The sequence below is a fragment of the Mauremys reevesii genome, linkage group 1 (genome assembly GCF_016161935.1).
Source record: "Mauremys reevesii isolate NIE-2019 linkage group 1, ASM1616193v1, whole genome shotgun sequence".
Classification (NCBI taxonomy): Eukaryota; Metazoa; Chordata; order Testudines; family Geoemydidae; genus Mauremys; species Mauremys reevesii.
In genome coordinates, this window is record NC_052623.1 from 159987109 (window position 1) to 160008210 (window position 21102).

Genomic DNA, 21102 nt, shown 5'->3' on the forward strand with positions numbered 1-21102 from the left:
GTTTCTGATTCATACCTGTGCAACTGCTGTCCTGTAATCATGCAGCCATGAGTCAGCATCAGCCAATTATGTTGTTCAGTTTCCTAAAGCAACTTGTTTATACAAAATTGTATAAATCCCTATTAAGCCGGCAGTGAAAATGTGGACTATCAACCAGCTGTGACAGCATGGTTGTAAATAAGGGCCTAATCCTGTTCACTTTACTCGCACCAGTAAGTAAATAGGGCTGTTGGCCTGAGATAGGCAAGTAGAATTTGGCCCAGATATGACTCCTACCAAATAAAAGCAGCAACGAATCCTGTGGCACCTTATAGACTAACAGACGTTTTGCAGCATGAGCTTTCGTGGGTGAATACCCACTTCTTCGGATGCAAGTAGTGGAAATTTCCCACATATCTACACCAGCAACACCATCACAGGACCTAACCAGATCAGCCACACCATCACCGGTTCATTCACCTGCACGTCCACCAATGTAATATATGCCATCATATGCCAGCAATGCCCCTCTGCTATGTACATCGGCCAAACTGGACAGTCTCTAAGGAAAAGGATAAATGGACACAAATCAGACATTAGGAATGGCAATATACAAAAGCCTGTAGGAGAACACTTCAGCCTCCCTGGCCACACAATAGCAGATCTTAAGGTGGCCATCCTGCAGCAAAAAAACTTCAGGACCAGACTTCAAAGAGAAACTGCTGAGCTCCAGTTCATCTGCAAATTTGACACCATCAGTTCAGGATTAAACAAAGACTGTGAATGGCTTGCCAACTACAGAACCAGTTTCTCCTCCCTTGGTTTTCACACCTCAACTGCTAGAACAGGGCCTCATCCTCCCTGATTGATCTAACCTCGTTATCTCTAGCTTGCTTCTTGCTTGCTTATATATACCTGCCCCTGGAAATTTCCACTACTTGCATCCGAAGAAGTGGGTATTCACCCACGAAAGCTCATGCTGCAAAACGTCTGTTAGTCTATAAGGTGCCACAGGATTCTTTGCTGCTTCTACAGAACCAGCCTAACACGGCTACCCCTCTGATACTTGATACCAAATAAAAGCTTGCTGTCTATTTTGTACACTATCACTTACAGTATGAGAGCACTTTTCAATGTTTATTGGTGTAAGTAACAAAAAGCAAAGATGAGTAGTCCCCAGGAGGGGACACCTAGCATTAGGAACATCACATCCTCATTTCCTCCCCTCCCTCCTTGGTATAAATCTGCATCGTTGTGTTGAAATCAATGGCGCTACTCAGATTTACACCAGCTGATATAACTCCCAACCTTCGGACTTGCCAGTGGATGTCACAATCAACTGGAGTGTGTGACAAAACTGAGGAGCTGGCCTGCATCCATGTCTTCTTTAGAGTCCCTCTCTTCTGATGCCATTGTAGGGACAGTTGCACTCCTCACAATATAACTCAGGGATTGGCAACCTTTCAGAAGTTCTGTGCCGAGTCTTCATTTATTCACTCTGATTTAAGGTTTCACATGCCAGTAATACATTTAAACATTTTTAGAAGGTCTCTTTCTATAAGTCTATAATATATAATTAAACTATTGTTGTATGTAAAGTAAATAAGGTTTATAAAATGTTTAAGAAGCTTCATTTAAAATTAAATTAAAATGCAGAGCCCTCCAGACCCGTGGCCAGGACCCAGGCAGTGTGAGTGCCACTGAAAATCAGCTCGTGTGCCGCCTTTGGCACCTGTGCCATAGGTTGCCTACCCCTGATATAACTGGTTGGTTGCTGCCATTGGCAGCATCTTCTTATCAGAATGACAGCTGCCTTTTCACTCCATATGGATCATTCTCCAGCTTATGGCAAGACAGAACTGCTTCCACTCTATGTCAAACGCATGGCTTGTTGTGAACAGGGACTAGCGGTACAAAATTATTTTTATCTTCACAGCAGTGGTGCACACGCTGTCTGCTAAGATCCTGACATCCCCAGCTTTTCAAGATGAAGCACAGCACTGACTTCATTTCATAAATAAAACTAATCATACAAATGTAGTTAGGTTTTGCCCTAACAAATAAAGGGAGTCTGGGTTGAGCACGTGGAAGCAGAGCAGCAGAACTGAGTTCTACTGGCCCCCAAACCTGCACAAGAGAGTTTATAGAAGTAGCAAAAGGATTCTTTATCACACTCATCAAAACACTTGCTTGTCCATAACCCATCCACTCTTCCTCTTTGCTCCTTCTGCCTCTTTCTCCAATGTGAACTGCAGCACATCGCTTCTGTGCACCATCAAAAAGGAGAAGTACTGTGGGCGGGAAATGTTATGAAGTAAGATTTTCCTTGATCAGTTTGCAGTCTGTTCTGTGTCTATAAAAGGAGCCAGTAGAGGGAAATTGGGTTCACGGGAACCCATTCTCTAACAAACCACTTTGGTTCCCAAACCAGAATAGGTTATACTGGTATAAGCACCTTTATACCATTACAACTGTGGGCTTGGCTACACTTGCAAGTTGCAGCGCTGGTAGAGGCTTTCCAGTGCTGCAATTAGTAACCGTCCACACCTGCAAGGCACATCCAGCGCTGCAACTCCCTGGCTGCAGCGCTGGCTGTACACCTGGCCAGGTTGGGGTGTAGCGATTGCAGCGCTGGTGATCCAGCGCTGCTCATCAAGTGTGGACACACACCAGTGCTTTTATTGGCCTCCAGGGAATAAGGAGATATCCCAGAAAGCTTTTAACTAAATTACTCTCTTTGTTTTGTTATGCAGCCTCTCTTTGTTTTGTTGTGAACTCCTATCGGAGCTCCATTGAACTGCTTATCTAAAAAACAAACACTGATCACAGCAAACAGGAGCTATCTGTACCTGGCTGTGAACGATCAAATGAGAGGCAGGGAGTGAATGTTTGCTTGACAGAGAAACAGCGTTGGATGAGGCTGTTTGCAATTAAGACCAAGGGTTCACGAACATTTTGTGATTTTTCAATCCAGGAAGCTAAACTGTTGGCTCCAAAAATCCACTCTCTCTCTCTTCCCCGCTCCCTGTCACAGTACACCACCCTCCACCCCCCTCTTTTGAAAAGCACGTTGTTGCCACTTGAATGCTGGGATAGCTGCCCATAATGCAGCACTCCCAACAGTGCTGCAAATGTGGCCACACACAAGCGCTGGTAGCTGTGAGTGTGGCCACACACCAGCGCTGCTCCTACACAGCTGGATGACCAGCGCTGCAAACCGTAAGTGTAGCCAAGCCCTGTATCTACTCTAGGGATGTTTTTCTGCTTTACCTATATTGAAGCTCCAGAACTTTTTAAGGGTAGACCAGCCATAATTTTCTTCTTACTTACAAAGGCTACCACATATTTGAACAAAAACAAGAAAGGAGCTGTTCAAGTTGCTATTTACAGAATGTGAATGAAATCTTGAATAGATGGGGATATAAGTGTTGATGGAAAAGGGGTGTTGCTGGTGTACAGCTGTAATCCCAAACATTCTCCTGGACTGTTTGGAAAAGCTGATATGTTGCACGTGCAGCTAGGGCATTGTGTTACAGTAGGTGCCCACAATAGCACACACAAAGAGAAATTATGACTTTTAGCTGCAATAGTCACTTTGGTTGCAAATATTAGTTCCAACTTCATTACCCTAAACTGCACACCTAGACCCATATTTTTAAATGTGCCTTCTGATTTTGAATGCTTCCCTTTTTGGGTACCCAACTTTAGTCACCCAGGCTCTAATTTTCAGAGGTGCTGAGTACCTAAAACTGCTGCTGGCTATGCCTTTAGCTGGAGTTGTGAGTTCTCAACACCTCTGAAAATCAGGCCCTGGCAAGTTGGGGACACAAAAATGGAAGCGTCCAAATGTAGAGGCCCCTTTTGAACATTTGTCCTTTACTGGGTGAAATTCTGAAGTCCTAACTCAGTTTCCACTCTATCCTTAAATGCTTTAAAAATGTAGCCCCATCTGTCTAACTCTGTATCTGGTACTTCTGCTTATTTCAGTATCTGAGTGAAAATGAGCCAGGCTCCAAATTCATCCTGTTAGCCGATGTCTACATGCAAATGTGTGCTGTCGTAACTGAATCGGTTTTAATTCACACCTTTTGTTATTTTTGGCGCAAGTCTCTGTGTGGAAACTCCTACTCTGGAATAAAAGAATTGTATTTTGATTTTGTTTACATGAGTTTGGTTTTGTTCTTTTTAACTGATAGAAGCACAATTGAAATAGGACACTTTTAATCCAAAATAAGAGCTTCCACACAGAGACTGGCACCAAAATAACAAAGGTGTGAATTAAAACCCATTTACTGTAGTTATTTCAGTGCAAGTTTGCATGTTGGCCACCCCTTTGGCTACTCCAGCAGCAATAAAATCTATCCACTCTCTGTGCACCTTTGAACAAACTCACACTGCAGTGAGTGTGCTGCAGATGCTGCAGGAGAAGCTTAACGGTCTTGCCTATTTTTTTTTCTCTGCTCTGAGTGAATTGACTCTTGTTACAGGACAGCTGTAGGTTGCACAGGGTGTCATTAAGAGTGGACAATTTGTGCATGGCTCATGTGCAAATGTCATTCACAAGGCTTATGTTCTAGACAGACTGAAAAATGTGGAAACCAGGTTGCCCATTGTATGCCAAGTCTGCATAAAACTGTAGTCATTCCTTTTCCATCCAGCTGACTGATGTAACCCTTCTGCCCTTCTGAGGAGCTCATCCTGACCCTGCTTACACTGAGGTAGCTGTGGAAACCAAATCCTTCTCTAAAATCTCCCTTCCCCCACCCTCCCTCCACTTTTTTTCTTCCCTACTCACACTGGGCACTGCTCTTTCCTTCTCTCCTCACAGTCCCCTTCCTGCCCTGCACCCACTGAACCGCACTCTCCCTATATTTTCTCTCCAGACCCGCTCATTTTCATAGGAGGAAAAGGCCAAGAAAAAAAATGCAGCAAAACTACAAGGTATTTTATTTTTAACAAAACCAGGAGGGGATATGATTCCTTCTCTCCCGTACCCCTGCTGGATTTGGCAGCAGTAAGAACTTTTTCATGGCTCTACCAAGGATTCTCATTGTTTGCCAAAGAGAGTGATGATTTTGATGGATTGATTTTGGAACTCTGTTGGATTGTTTGAATGAACTAATCTAGTGAAACAGTCACCAAGGTTATGCTGGAGTGCTCCAAAACAGACCCCGCTCTTCTGATCTCAGAAACAACCTTCCCATAGTTAATGTATGCACTGTAGTCTGGTCCCCCAACAATTGAATTACACGGTTCCTATCAACAGAAGAACACATTGTGTGTCCATTTCTTCTGTACATTTCAAATTGACTCTTTTATTGCTTGCTTTATTCCTAACCCGAAGGATTCACCAGTTTATTTTTGTGTAAAGTAAATGGCAAGTTTACCTACGTTTGCATAGGATCACCATACAACACTCCCCGAACCTACAAATAAATTGTTTTGCTCTCTGAAGCCCTGTGATTCTGTGAAGTCTAGGTACCCTCCCTTATAACTGAAATCAGTAGGTCGTCATAAGGTCAAGTCACAAAATACTAACGGTAGAATCAGTTTTCAAAGAGTTACAAATAATTCAAACCTTCTTAATGTTTTTGTTTTATTTTATTGCCTTGTGCTGCTCTTTGAAAAGTCAGCCCAGTGATGGAGTCAGATGGCAAAGGCAAAGCAAATCAGAAATGCTGTGAAATAGCTGAGCAGACCCACTCCAAAATCACTAAGCCAAACAGCTGGAAAAGATGTAAACAACCATACCTGTGACTTACTCTGAACTGACAGTTTTTATTCACACAAATGAGAGAGCAGCAGGTTTTGGCATTTCGACTAAAATGCCCTTCTCAAGAATTAGCGGCCGGCCACTGATATACAGAAGTGTTTAACAAACATGCCTAGAAGGCTTTGCTGAATCCCTCCTCCCCCAGTCCAGCTGCAGGTTAACATCAACGTTTGTCTCCCACTCCCAGTCAGTGAGAGCGGCTCCTGGTATCAATTTGTCCTGATTAAGCTATTTTTCAGAATTTTCTTTTGCACACATTCTTCTTAATGTATTTTATATTTCTTCTATTAGCCTAAGGGCTGTTATGGTTTGGAGACAAAAAGAGGCTATTGCATTTTTTGGACACTAGCCATGGCTCAGTTGGAGATGCATATGCAGGATATTTCCTCCCACTGAACGTCAGTAATGTAATTGGCTGTCCATTCTGGGGCTGGTGACATACGACTCACACATGCATAGCGCACACACCCTGGATTCCTCAACGTATAATTATGTTTCCTTGGGGAGTCAGGCTTTAGGCTTTCCAATAACAACTGCCATAACTCAAAACAGCTGACGCAGGAAGCCTCACGGGGAAGAACAAACCCTTCTCCACTAGGCCCACTTGGGCATTGTGGAGGCACTGAGCAAAGAAAATTGAACAAGGCAGTGATTACTGATGTGATTTTTGTAGCAAGGCTTCCTGTCAGGATGCTGGAGTTGCTCCATCGGGTTTTGTAACCAGATGTCTCTCGTCCCACCATGTTGTTTGACAGGTTATGTCTTGAATAACCTTTCCCTTCACAACCATTATTAATCTCTTTATTATGGTGTTTGGAGACACCAGGTTACTCTGCAGATCAGTTTTTTATGTTTATAAATACGGATGGAATTTTCAAAAGCACCGAGGTGACTTACGAACATAAAGCTTAATGCCTTTTACTGGGACTTGTGCTCCTAAAGTGACTTAGGCTGTCTTGTCAATCTCACCCAATATCCACATAACAGGTAATACACATTAGAGGCCAAAATGCTGCAAGAAAAGCTATTCTCTGAGTGCTTCTGGACTGACTAGCAGCAAAAAGTACATGAAGTTGTGTTCTTCAGAGAGGTACAGTCAGTTTTTTCCAATCAATGAAGGATAAGGTTGGATTACGGTTTAGCGAAGCAGTGATGATCGAGTGTACTGAGCACTGAGTTAGAAATCTCCCCCCTCTCCCAGTCCCAGTCTTGGTGTGTGACCTTAGGCAAATTGTCCAGCTTGTGGGGATGAGAATACATTGCTTGCCCTCCTCTGGGAAGCACTATGGGTGGGATTTGCCAAAGTGACTAACTTTCAACATATTGCTAGTGATTGTTGAACTCCTTGTTCCTTTTATTTAGGGGTCTGGTTGCCCCTCTTTTAGACACTCTTGATTTTTTAATAAATATTTTATTTCTGTATTATTAATATAAGGCTCTCAAAACTAGCTAAGTGTTTTTCAGACAGATTCTGGCCCCAAAGAGATCACAGTCTGAATGGACAGCATGTACAGAAAGAACACTCCAGCATAAGATGAAAGAGATGTACCAGAGGAGAATAATTTTTGTAATCATCTTTGTGTGTTTGTGTTTGTGTTTGTGTGTGTGTGCATGTGCACATGCCTGTTTTAAATGTTGGCTAATTGTCAATGTGCTTGATATACTTCTTCAACCCTTGCCTATTGTTTGTTCCATCATTGTTGTTGGGTTTTTTTTTTGAAAGGTAACAAAACACAATAATTATTATAGATGCTATTTCTGGAAATGTGTAAGATGTAAAATGCAACCCAAATTACAAAGGAGGAAAGAACAAAATCTGCAACATTTCTTCAGAGCAGTTTCCTAGATTATCTCATACTAACGTTTTTTTAAATGACTATATGTTAGTTAACGTAACTTTATATGACAGGGAATCCAACTATACCAACAAAAAACACAATTCGGAAGATGTTTCTATCGAATAAGATTCCAGGACTGTCCCTTTGTCCGTGTGTTGCTTAGAGTGTCTACAGAGTCCATGTGAAGTGATGGCTAAAGCTAGATATGGTTGAGAGCACTTTTTATTTAGAATATTATCAGGTTCATCATTGGGATTCACAATCTGTTACCATCCAGAAGTTCTCAAACACTCTGACATTACAAATTATACCTGTGTGGTGTAGCTACAGTAAGGCATGCATCTATGTCATGACAAGAGTCTTAGACCATTGTAATATCAGAGGTAACTCAACCAATCACCACCCTTATTCTACATTGAATTTGCAAGCAACAGTTTCATTGGTTGTTTGAGGGAGACTGCACAGATGGTGGATTACTTGGCCCAATTGTAACACCCATGTGAAAGCACAGGCGAACAGCTCATCACAGGATTTGACTCACTGCTATTTCTATATAAACAATAATATTTGTGTGTATTTAGTCATCTTAATTTGCAAAAAAATCTACTGAAAAATGTAATAAAAATTTAAGAAAAATCAAATAAAAGGGCTGTATTGTTCAAAATCCAGTGCCTGTTTTATACCCAGCTCTATATACATGGACAGTTTAATTTTTTATTTTTGTGTGTGTGTGTGTGTGTGTGTGTGTGTGAGAGAGAGAGAGAGAGAGACACATATTTGGTATAAGGGTGAAGAAAAGCCCAGAAGTTTTCTAAAATTTAGCTTTATCTTTCTCCAGAACTAGAGAATTTGTGTGTATGTTAGAATGATTTGGGTGGGGAAAAATCAGAAAACTAATTTTCTAGTCTGGGTATTGTCTGGGAAATACCTTGGATTCTTGATCAAGTTTGGATCTGCATAGCTATAATGTTTATAAATGTCTTTGTGATCCTCAGCTAGAAGGTGCAATAGAAATATAATTATGAATTAATTATTCACTTTGTACACTTGCCCTGTATCCATATGTTTTAGGGCTCAGCTAATTATTAGGCCCTGCCTAGCTACTCTTCCTGGCTGTACCCCAAAGTGTGTATCACTAGAATGTCTGAGAGAGAAGCAGCAGCACAACCTTTCACAAGGAAAAAAAAATCCTTTTGAATGGCATGATTTGCTGTATAAAAAGGATAATCTCAAATAATACGTAGTTTACTCACAATAAACAACTTTTGATTTTGATTAAATATCTCATCTTGGTATTGCCTATAGCCAATCTCAGAAGTCGTTTAATTCTATGGCAAAACTAAGGGAAAATGGAGCAAAATGATGGCGACTTGGCAGGAAGTTTGAGTCATTTATGATAATTGAAAGCACGAATTTTATGAGACTTGACACTTATGTAAGGGATAATCTCCAACGCTCTGTAGTTTACAGCCTCTGCATTCAATCCAGCTGCGGTGCAGAACCACACCAGCTTCAGATGCACAGCTAGTAAGATTCATCCTGGAAGCTATCGCTGATTGCGCTTATTTGTCTTAATTTTTACACTGTTGTGATAAAGCTGTAAAAAAAGGAAATCTGAAACTAAATCAAAAGTATTTTGGGGCATAAGGGAGTAAATACTTGTGCACTTCAAGAGAGGTCAGTGAGAGTTGGAAAAGGGTTTTTAGATAGAATTTAAAGAAAATGTTATTGTCTACCCGTTGAAGCACACCATACAACCAAGAAAGAATTGCATTTTATGTAAGAAACGACATGGAAATTAAATCAAAAGTATGTATTCTGTATGTGCAGATGAACAAGTGAGATTCCTGTTTCAACTGTACACTCTTTGAGGCAGTTCCTATCTTTATTTGTGCATTACACATGCCCAGGCAGACAGCTGGGGCTTAAATAATATACAACAATAATGACATGATAAGCATCTGCAGCAATTGAATTTCAGCATGCAATCAACTGCAAAAATCTCCTATTATGAGTGTGTGCTAAAGCAAGGAAGGGGTTTGGCTCTCATAAAAGGAGCCAAGAGGTGAAAATATTAAAAATAAAATTTGTTATCTGTATTTTTCTGTGATTAGGGCTTGAACCTCTACTGTGCTGCCTTTTTCTCTGACAGTGGGGAAGGGTCCAGACCAAACTCTCAGATCTGAACACCTCAAAAACTAGGAAAGTCTGTGGCAGGATTTGGGTCCAGACTTCATAGCTGGCCCCTATTTCTGTATTGAACCAAATCAAAAGTTCTGAAGAACCCCTGAATGTTAGGAAAGTTTGCATCCAAATCTGAAGCCTGCAGATCAGAGTCATCTCTATGGGTATGTCTACACAGCAAAAGGTGTGACAGGCTAGCCCACCGCCACTAGCTTGAATCCAGCTAGAGTGGTTACAGCAGCAGTGAAGACAGAGCAGTGCAGACTGTACAAGACCCTGTGTACATACTCAGCTTGCTAGCCCGCTGTGAAGCCCATGCAGCCGTGTCTTCACTGCTATTGTTACCAGCACTCTCTGGGTTCAAGCTGGCTCAGGTAGGCTGGCCCATGCATGGCTTTTGCCGCATAGACATATGAGGTATGTCTGCCCTGCAGCTGGGAGTGAGCCTCAGAGCCTGGGTAGATAGATAGATAGAGCTGGGTGAGCTTTGACTTGGACAGGTAGCGCCAGCTGCTGCCCATGCCACAGTGTCCACACTGCTATTTTTAGTGCACTTTCTTGAACTGGGCTAGCCTGAATCTCAGCTGGGCTGAGAGGCACTGCAAGCGGCAATGTACATGCTAGGAGCATGTGTAGAGTGACTAGAAAAGTTAGTGTGGGGCAAAAGTATTTTCCTTCTTCTTGAACAAAGCGTTGTTTAAATATTTGTATTAAATTCAGAGTAGTTTGGATGGAAAAGCTAATTGTGTTGAAAATGTAATGATCCATGTGGCACTGTGAGAATGAAATACAGGATATATGTTCATAAATAGATACTCTGACCATGGGGATTGCACCTCACTACCACTGCAATACAAAGCAGATACTTTATCCACCTGGATACAGTCTTTTGATAACACTTGCGGGTATTTAGTGAAATAACTTTTTATATTTAACAGAGGGAGATACTGAAAAAAAATCAATGAAAACATTAAGAAAAAATAAATACAGGGGCTCTGGAGGGCAAACAAAGTCCGATCTCTGTTTCAGACCCAGATCTTCATGCAAACACATTTTTATATAAATCAAACTTTTCACGTTTGTCACTAATTTGGAGAAACAATGAATTAAAACCAAGAACTCTATATTTCTCCAGAAATAGGACATTTATTGTGTGTCTCCGTGTTAAATGATTAGACAGGGGCAAAATCATCCATATTCTGATGTTCAAGTGTTGCTGTTGACTAAGCTGGAAATACCCTGGATTCTGTATCAAGTTCTGATCTGTGTAGATAACAAGAGGTGCCATTGTAATTACTTGACTTGACTCATTTTTTGTATCACATTTGAAACCAGAACACTTTCTTAACCTCAGACGATTTATGCATACTGTAACTAGCTTTGATAATGGATACCACAGCCGCATGCTTTTTGCTCCATTTTTCTTTTATTGGGTCATCAAGCTGACACTCTGTTTTTAAGTATTACTTGTCTAAAACCAGCCCAATCAGTGGTTTAAACCTTGCCCTCGTTAATTAACTGACAAATTTAATCCACGCATTACGCTCAATTTATCTGGAAACCGTGACTTTTACTTCTGATAAGCTATGGTGTAATTGAGCTTTTTTTGTGTTCTCAGCTAAAAGTGCAGAATTGATTTAGAGTGCTAAACTCTAGAAAATCTAGTGCTAGATTTCCTGTAGAGTGCTCAACTCATAAACAAAAAGCCCATTGTTAATCTGAAGCATTCCAAAATCATGAGATTGATTTAAAAATCATTAGATTTAAAAAAATAATAATGGGTGAAAACTTGGTTCCATCAAAGTAAATAATTTTGACATTTATTTGAATGGGTCTGGATTTCATCCAATACATTTGTGGTTCTTTTTATTTGCCTTCTGGTTTCCTAGCCTTTAGGGTACACTTGATATTTGTTTCGTGTTTTCAGGCTTGCCTTTGAAACAATGGGGGCTACGGCTAGAAACTTTTTTTTTCATGAAAGCTGAGATTCTCGTGTAATCGCTTGACTCGAGAAGTGGGAGCTTTAAGAAAACACAAAATATCGTGAGATCTATAACATGGTCATGAAAGTTTTTGAAACTGTGCCTTTAGCATTGTGACTGATGCTCAGGCGAGTTATTAGAGGCCAGTGCTCTAAGTAAAAGACCACTGTGGATACTGCCCAGCTCAGGCACCACCAGTGCAACTGGAGCTCAGAGTATAATGTTGCAAAAGGACTCCCTAGCTAACTTTATGCCTGTATCCACTATGGTCTGTCTGTAGAGAGAGCTTTTAAAATTACTTTTCCACTCACTGGTAGGTTTTCTTTTTACTCTTTCCTTGTGTAGAAACAGAATCTCGGTTTTAAAAGGCCAGGACTCTATTCGTCCAAGAAGCATAAAACAGACACCCTCCAGGGAAATGCCATTTAAAAAAACCACAAACCCTCAGAATGAGACGTGCACTGTCATTTGTGGAGACTACAGAGATGAACCGTGGCCATATTTGGGCAAGGAAAAGTGGGAGAGGGGATGTGAAGAGGGCCCCATGGGAAGCAGTTAGCAACACTGAAATGTAAAATGTCACCATGCAGGAACTGATGTGGTGAAGATTGCAAGCTGACAGACAGCATGACAAATGCTCGTTCCTGACTGACGTGCTTAAGCATGGGATTGTTTACTCAGGAGTACAGGGAACAGTCGTACAACCACACTAGTTTATCACCAGCAGAACACAAGCTGCTGCAGGGAAAGTGGATAGGTATTCGCATGGGAGCAGTGTCATGGGTCAGACATGCACACATAGCATGATGGATGTCTGCTGAGAGGCCATGTAAATAAGTGTAGAAGTCCATGACACCTATGAGAAGAACTCTGCTGTGCAGACCCAGAATGAGCATTATTGGAAATAAGTGCTCTCTAGTATGTTGCCACACTAAGCTGCTGGAAGGGGGTTGCTGTTAATCACCGCTCATTCATTTTGGTTATAGTGGCACCTTAGCAGCTCCAGTATCTTCCCATCCTGTTGCTTGTGTTGGGGTCCTGTAACATCCGTCTTCTCCTTTGATTCTTTTACCATCTCCTTACCAGCGGATGCTTCTGGCCTGTTGGGCTTTATAGTGCATTTTAGAGCAGGATCCAGCGACTTTGATTTGTACCTTGTTTGTCCCTGTGTTGTGCACTCCTGGGAAGAATAGGTCCTATGGCAGGTCATGCTTGTGGCCAGGCCTGTTTGCATACTTCCTGTCCCATTCCTGCATATTTGCAGGTTCTGTCAGCAGTAACTGTGGTACACCAGTAGTTAGACTGCACTGTGTCTGGGCGAAAATACCAGTAGTGAAGAGGTTTTTATGTGTTATTCCTTTTTATGGAGGCCATGTCTTTCAATATTATTTTCAGCTGTTGGTAGATATGGTTGTTGGTGGTGGATAGACAGTGTTTCTCTTGTGCTTGACTAGTTTTACAATTCCTCCATACATATATTATGTTTTTCTCTCCCCGCTAAATGCAGGGACTTCACTCTTTTGTGTCTTGAATTGCATGGGGAGGACTGTTAGTGACAAGCCTAGCTATCAGAAACGCTTACAGATGACAATATATTTAATTGCTGTAGTGGGCTAGAGACTGACATCAGGTCCTGTAGTGCTTGCTTGGTGTGATATTGAAATCCATTAGCTCCTCAGCTATTATTAAAAGCGACAGCCCCATAATTTTTCCTTGTCTCTGGCTTCTTGACGTGGAGGAATGGGAATTAGAGATGGGAGGGAAGAGTATTGGGCAAAATTCCAGATGACATGTAAAGGGTTGCTTCAAAGAGAAGGGCAATGTCAATCAATTAATCCATTTCCATTACTGGTGAGGAAATACAAGGGGGGGGGAATCCAATGTGTCATCTCTGAAGATTCTGTCAGGGTTTGCTGAAGGTTTTATAGCTGAAACTTCGGATTTTGCCCCCTGTCTGTCCTTACTACTACGCAGTATAGGTGTTCTTTGGTTGGTTAATGTTGTTCCTCTCACTGCAGAATCAACAGTTGTAAGGATGTCTGAAAAGTGGCCGGAGTCACTTTACACCCTCTAGTTATTGATATTCTGATGGCCCACACCGGCAATGCTGTGAGAGGTGAGGAAAGACTGCCTCTAACTGGTGATTTGGCTAAATCAGGGGATTTGGCTAAATTTATGCATTGTGAAGGCACTCTACTGTGAATATGCTCTTTCTTGCTCTCTGTCCCAGTATAATGTATATGGGCCTTGTCTTGCTCCCACCTGAATCTGTGGAAAACCTCCTTACAAAACAGTTGCTAGCCCTTTTAAAACAGAGCAGAAAAGCAAACTAAAACAACAAGCACAGTCTCAGGACTGATGCTCTACATTCTGTTTGCTTTTTATCCGTGAGACTAACTGAAAATACCCTCTCGGCAGGGTGGCCTCATTGTCCCACTTTTCCCTTGTAGCAGGACAGAGTATAAAAGAAAGAGTTCTGGTTCTTTCCCTAAGCTCCACTTCTCTCCTCTCTGCATGCAAATAGATATAATATTATGCAAAAATGCATCATGCAAATTAGCTGTATATTTGTGAATCGCATGATATCTAATGCTTTACAGAAGCAATACTCTGTGATCCTGGCTGCTTTACAAAGAGATCAGTGGCATTTTCTATCTATTAGTGCCTTAGGTCAACTCTTGATAAATAAAAAGCAAAGCTCATCTGTTCAAGTGGTGCTCAGCTACTGATGCATTCCAGTGCAGGCAGTGAGGCCAGCTAGCTAGAGCACCAGACTAGGACTAAGCAGCCCTGCATTCTATTAGTAACTCTGCTGCTGGTGACCCTGGCCAACTCACTTTCCCACTCTGTGCCTCAGTTTCCCCATATGCAAAATGGGGATAAGCACTTTGTAAAGTGCTTTAAGGTCTACTTATTATTACAATGACTTTCAGGTAAGTAACTGGGGCGGGGAGCATCAGAGGAGCTGTAATCACGAGCAGGATAACAAATATCCCTAGCAATATGTGGATATTGCCAAAGAATATTAGGTTACATGGAGCCAGAGTCTCCATACTGGTATTGGCTATGACCTTTTTTCCTGTCAGTAACTCCTCCATTGCTGTTACCTAATCCACATTTGGTGCCCCTTTGTGCCACACTACTAGTATAATCCAGTTGTAAAGTCAGTGTAAACTGGCCCAAAGAGGATTATCCTCAGTGTAACAGTGATCCTCTAGTGGCACAGAGCTAACATAGGGAATCTTGGGCCACACACCCTCCCTGCTGCTAGAATAGCACGAGAAAAGGAGTTTGTCCATAGAAAGGGTGTGCGTCCAGGACTCTGCTCATGCCCCACCAATCTTCACCTACATTTTCAGCCCCTTGTGGCTGCTGCAGCCAAACATATGCTACAGCAACCTGAAGTCTGCTCTATTATAGCAACATAAGGAAGTGACCATGTGCAGAGGAGCACCAGGATCAGGATATAAACATGAGTTTGCACCACTTTTGCACACCATCCCTAACCTCTGACCTGTCCCTTTTGTCCACACTGGAGGATTTGCCCCCTGAAGTATCTCATCAGGTAAATATGACAAGAAGTGGTTAACCAAATTCACAGTAGTTGTGTTTGCTCATTTATGCCTACAGCAAAGCAAATTAAACTGGAGGTCACTCCATTGCAAGCTCCAAATCTGTTTTTTAACTGCACGTGTACAGATTTCATAAGAAGAAGAAATAGCTATTGTCTATAATATTGCTGAACAATATGTGACAGTATGAGAGGAAGGGTGGTCCAGTGGTTAGGATGCTAGTCTTGGAATGAGAAGACCCAGCTTCAGTTCCTTGCTCTATTGCTGTCACTGAGGCCCAGGTGTTTAGGCATTGCTGTGCTTAGCATTTGAATGCCTCACTGATTTAGGAGCCTAAATCTCATTTTCAAACATAAGTGTTTAAATCCCTTTTGAAAATGAGTTTTGGGCTCCCTAAATGAGTCAGGCATTGCAACACTGAATATGGCAATGCCACAGTACTTTTAAAACTCCAGGCCCTAGTCTCTGTGCCTCCGTGCCCGCTCTGTAAGATGCCCTCACATACAGGGGTGTTGTGAGGATAAATACATTTCAGATTACGAGGTTCTCAGATGCTATAGTGAGGAGGGCCATCTAAGTATCTACGGTAGGTAGGTACATTCTGCTCGGGATGGTCTTGCTTGACAAGGCAGAGCACTGAAAACCGCGCTCGTCACTTGTTTCACTTTTGCAAGGAGTTTTGTTGACATCCTCCTCCTTTTGACACCGACCTCGGGGGCTCTCTTGCACAGTTTCCAGTTAGTTGGCCCCAGACAAGTTAGTTGTGGGGCACTGTAGTCAAAGGCTGAAACTTCCTCTCTCAAGCAGCTCTGCTTCAAGCAGGTTGAGGGAAATGATAAACGCTGTATCTGGTAGAGCAAGAAGGACAATATTTACATCTCCTGGCATGTTTTCACTTTCCTTGTCCTCCATAGTCTCTAAAATATGACTAACGTTGATGGCAAATAATGCTGCCAGTAGCTCACTGATCAAACCATCCAGTGTCAGCACATTTGTGAAGCCATTTACTCGCTACGGCATCAGATGCATTTTTAACTCGATGTTCCTGATCAGATGTTCTTTTTGCTGAGTTACCAATTAATGGTTTTATCTTTGCAATTGAACCTCACTAGGTACTAACTGCAGGAACACCTGCAGATTGACTGATCCCCCAAGTGCATAACTGCATTCAAACCAAGACTCGAGTCATGTTCAAATTGCTCCAAAATACCAGTCTGGCACTTTTTAACAACTTTCTGGTACTTCCAATATTATCATGAGTGATAGTACCAGGCATTCTGGCACTTCTTTCTTTTTAGGACTGGAACACTGGTTCAAACACAATATGTTTTTCTAATGTGGACAAGTCCACAGAGTCATATAAATTAGGGATATGTAAAAAAAACCCTATTAGATCATCCTTGTATAGCTCCCTGAAAATGCAGGGTTTCCCCTGCAGTATAGTCCATATTTTTTCAATTCTTTAATTCAATTTTATACTATCAAACCAGGGAAATAATGATCAGTTTTTTTAAGTGGAAAGATATCACACAAGTTAGTGTTCTAATGTAAAAGATTCAAGGACCAAAAAATGTCTGTGACATTAGGCCTGAAAGGTGAAGAAGAAAATAAATTAAAGACTAGACTGCGTGTTTAATTCCACCCATAACTTTTTTTACAGAGCCAAAAATATATTACAGGAAGAAAGAAAACCTAAACAGCTTGTTGAAGCAGAAGGGGGAGTCCAAGAAAGTATCGATGTGAATGAAAATACATATTGAAAAGATATGCTAAAATTTACAAAAATAATGTTTTTTAACATTGCAAACAGTCTAAATTGTGCAGACATTTGGCTCCTAAACCTGAAGTGCAAGAGCAGTACTCATCAGAAATGGATGTCAGAGACAGTGTAAATAACAAGGAAGGATATAGCCAGCTACTGACAGGCTCTGATCATTTGGAAGCTAATAGATGATAAAGACAGCTCAATCCATGCAAATATAGAATAATGACAACTCTGACTTTGTGCGTCATAAAAAATAAGGAGAATAAAAAAAGAGAAGTAAGAGCAACAACATTTGAATCTATGTGCGTCACTAAAGGATGAGAAATAGAAAGGCTATATAGAGAAATAATCAATTTTAAAGGACAGAAGTCTGTAACACAAACACATATTACAAGATGAGGAAGGAATGACAACAGAACAGTGCAACTCCAAGAGTGGAGGTCCTCTTACCAATCCATATAATGATTTTTCATGTTTAACATTTGAAATGCTATTCTGAGCCTCATGCTTGCAAGGAAAGCACACCAAGCCTCAACTCCTGTTTTAAACAATTCTTTCCATTCCAGTAACTCAGGAAGCTGCTTTGATGGAATTTTGGTGTGTGATCACTTTGGACCCAAGCTTGAAGTCAGTGGCTGCAGAATCAAGCTTATAGTTTTGTTGCATTGGGATCAACCTACAGTAGTCCTCAGCTTTTCTTAGTCTAGTTAGCCTAGAACTTGATCACCAGATAAGTGCAGTTTGTGGGTAGGATGTTAAACAGCAGCTACTAAAGCTAACATTAAATCAGCAGGTCCAGATAACTTGCATCCAAGGGTTTTAAAAGAACTGGCTGAGGAGCATTAATACTGATTTTCAGTGAGTCTTGGAACACTGGAGAATTTACAGTGAATGGTGTAATAGTATTTATCTTAACAAAGAGAAGGTTTAAGTGTGACTTGATCACAGTTTATAAGTACCTCTATGAAGAACAGAAATTTGATAATAGAGGGCTCTTCAATCTAGGAGATAAAGTGTAAAAAAGATGCAATAGCTGGAAGTTGAAGCTAGACAAATTCAGATAGAAATAAGATGCAAAATTTTAAGACTGAGGGTAATTAACCACTGAGTTATGGTGGATTCTCCATCACTGAGAATTTTTAAATCAAGATTGGATGTTCACTTGGAAGATATGCTCTAGTTCAAACAAGAATTAATTCAGGGAAGTCCTATGGCCTGTGTTAAACAGGAGGTCAGATTATGTGGTCACAGTGGTCTCTTCTGGCTTCATAATCTATGAAAAATCTGCATGAATTCTAGCACATCAGGCAAATTTGGGGGAATCCATTTAGCTAATTGTAAAACAGATTTATTTTAGGGTGTCCAAACTAGCATCCCCACTGATGTGCCCTAGCATCACTCTGAATGGAAAAGTTAATGTTCCTAAAACTAAACACTTTAGGATGTATGCATGGGAAGGGAAAAAGAAAGGAACACAGAAACACATCAACTGCCAGATAGGATCAGAACAGCAGTCCATCTAGTCCAGTACTACCCTGTCTCTAACGGAGGTCAGTAGTGTTTCAAAGAGAGGCATAGTAGACAATTATGAATAACCTGTCCATAAGGGAAGTTTCTTCCTAATCCCATTAGTTAGTAGTTGGCCAGATTCTGAACAATGACAGTATTTTACCATACCCCATGACTTCATAGCCTCATGCAAGGGACTTGATGCTAGGCCTTTTAAAATCCAAATAATTGACGTCATCCAATTCTCCTTTATCCGCTATTTTGTTGACAAGCTGAAAGGATTCTACTGGAATAGAAAGGCATGATTTTCCTTTACAGAAGCAGTGCTAGTTTCACTGTATTATATCATATTAATCTAAATGGTTTATAATTTTATTAACAACTATCATTTCACCCAGTTTTCTAGGTATTGAAATAATATGCATTGGTCTGTGTAATTCCCAGGATGTGGCCAGCACTTTCTTTTTTTAAAAGTAGACACATATGCTGCCTTCCAGTTCTCTAGTATATTAGCACATCTTCATGAGAGATTGTAGACTTTTGCTAGCAGCTCAGCCACTTCATTCTTAAATTCCTTTGCTACTCTTGGTTGTGTACCATCTTGTCCTAGTGACTAGTTGCTACTCTGTTTGTTCCAGCACCTCTTTACTGACACCTCAATTTCTACTAATGCTTTGTCTTTATTACCTGAACATTGTAGGTCTGGTGCAAGTTTATCTTCAGCATCCTCTGCAATGATGCAAATAAATCATTTAGATTTGCCTTTATCCTTCTGAATTGCTCCCTTAACTCTGTAGTAGCCTTATGGACTCACTAGTTCTCTTGCAAGCTTCATGTTTGCAAGATGGTCTAGCTAATACTTAGTCCTGCTGTGAGTGCTGGGGACTGGACTAGATGATCTCTCGAGGTCCCTTCCAGTCCTATGATTCTATTATTCTGTGCTTCTGATATGCATAAAAATTTTATTTGTTTTCATATCTTCAGCTATTTGGTCTTATGGTTCCATCTTAGCCCTCCTAATAGCCCTGTTACATTTTACATGCTCTGGTTTATACTTCTTTCAATTGGCTTTACTTGAGCTGGATTTCCATTTTCTGAACTTTCCCACAGTTTTAGAAGGTGATTGAAGCCAGTTCATATGACCTAACATCATACCTTTAAATCCAAACCAAGACAGAGCCAAAGTGCACATTCATATCCTTCCCTGTCAAATCTAGCCCAATGGAAGAGTTCAATGGACTGCCTTAATAATGTCTGTTATTCAAGAACTAATATGAGAGTGTCAGGAACAGAATGTTTAAACATTCTTCAGTGCATTTTACTAATCAGCTAGCAGGAGAGGCAAAGGAAGCAGGAGAGAGACTTGAAGATAAAAATGTCAAAGGCATTCATACCAGACCCTACTAATATGAGACATCACCTCATCCATTCTTTATGCTACCATAGCCTCAAAGTGTGCATAGTGGTTAAAATAAATGATAAGATGGTACATAAACGATATAGGTGAAGTCAGGACTCACATCATTGAAGGTTTTTCCTACAAACCCCTCCTTGACAGTACCTCAATGTTTTCAACCATAGCACTGTCTGTCAGATCTCTTTTTGGATTCTTGCTACATCCATCAGAAATTGGGTGGCTAGCTATGTACAAGCAGACGTAATTCCGTTTTGGATTACAGGGTTGCTTGCGACAGCCTGAGATAACAAATGGAATACACATTCCTTGAATTCTGTCTTCTTGCCTGTCTCCAGAAGCTTTCTCCAGTGATGTGTTAAATTGCAAGGTACTGCAAGCTATTATAAACAGAAAAGTGCTTCAGGAATCCAAGCAACCTGCCTTCCTTATCACTGACAACTGCAGGTGCTTTTCAAACAGGGAATCACATTTGTTGTATCAATTTACTATTGTAAATGTACAATCAGGATAGGGGAAGTACTGAAAATCTTTGATTATTAATATTTCAGCAGACTAGTCACTGGCAGATAAATAATGCCGTACAAAGACACCATTCAGTCTCTGGGAAAATTGATGCAAACTCTACATACTGTCATCTTGCCAAATAAGTATCAGAGTCTGTTTCTCTGAAATGGGCTCCAGTGTATAATATGAGCTTGCTTTGCTTTTAATATATTGGTGAAGTGGCGATAACATGATCTTGTCACATTTCGTGTTCCTCTTAACCTCAGTGAAGAGTGACCAGATTTTCTCCACACAAAAGGATTGGGGGGCAGGGAATAGGGGTAACTTCATCATTATTCGGTCGTCCTGCTGAGCGTGGGGTGAGGAGGGGTTGGCAGAACAGGAGCAGACTCAACAGAGGACTCTCTTAGTGCTAATTTCTTGGTCTTCTGTAACGCTAGGGTTGTGTGGCATTCTGGTGATTTAATGTGCCCATTTCTTTCATCCATGCTTAGCCAGCTTTCCATATTTCAGCAGTTTTAGAAAAGGCATGTGGTTTGGAGGAATGAGTTCTAATCCTGGTTCTGCCACTGATGTGCT

General features: G+C 41.1%; 1 long non-coding RNA gene across 1 annotated transcript in view; it reads left to right on the top strand.

Annotated features, from left to right (window-relative positions):
- Positions 1-13874, top strand: part of LOC120386867 — an 85163-nt gene extending 71289 nt beyond the window's left edge. Inside the window, exon 4 of the long non-coding RNA XR_005589952.1 lies at positions 13775-13874. This is a non-coding gene — a long non-coding RNA (uncharacterized LOC120386867). The remainder of the gene's footprint in view (positions 1-13774) is intronic.
- The last annotated feature ends 7228 nt before the right edge of the window (positions 13875-21102 follow it).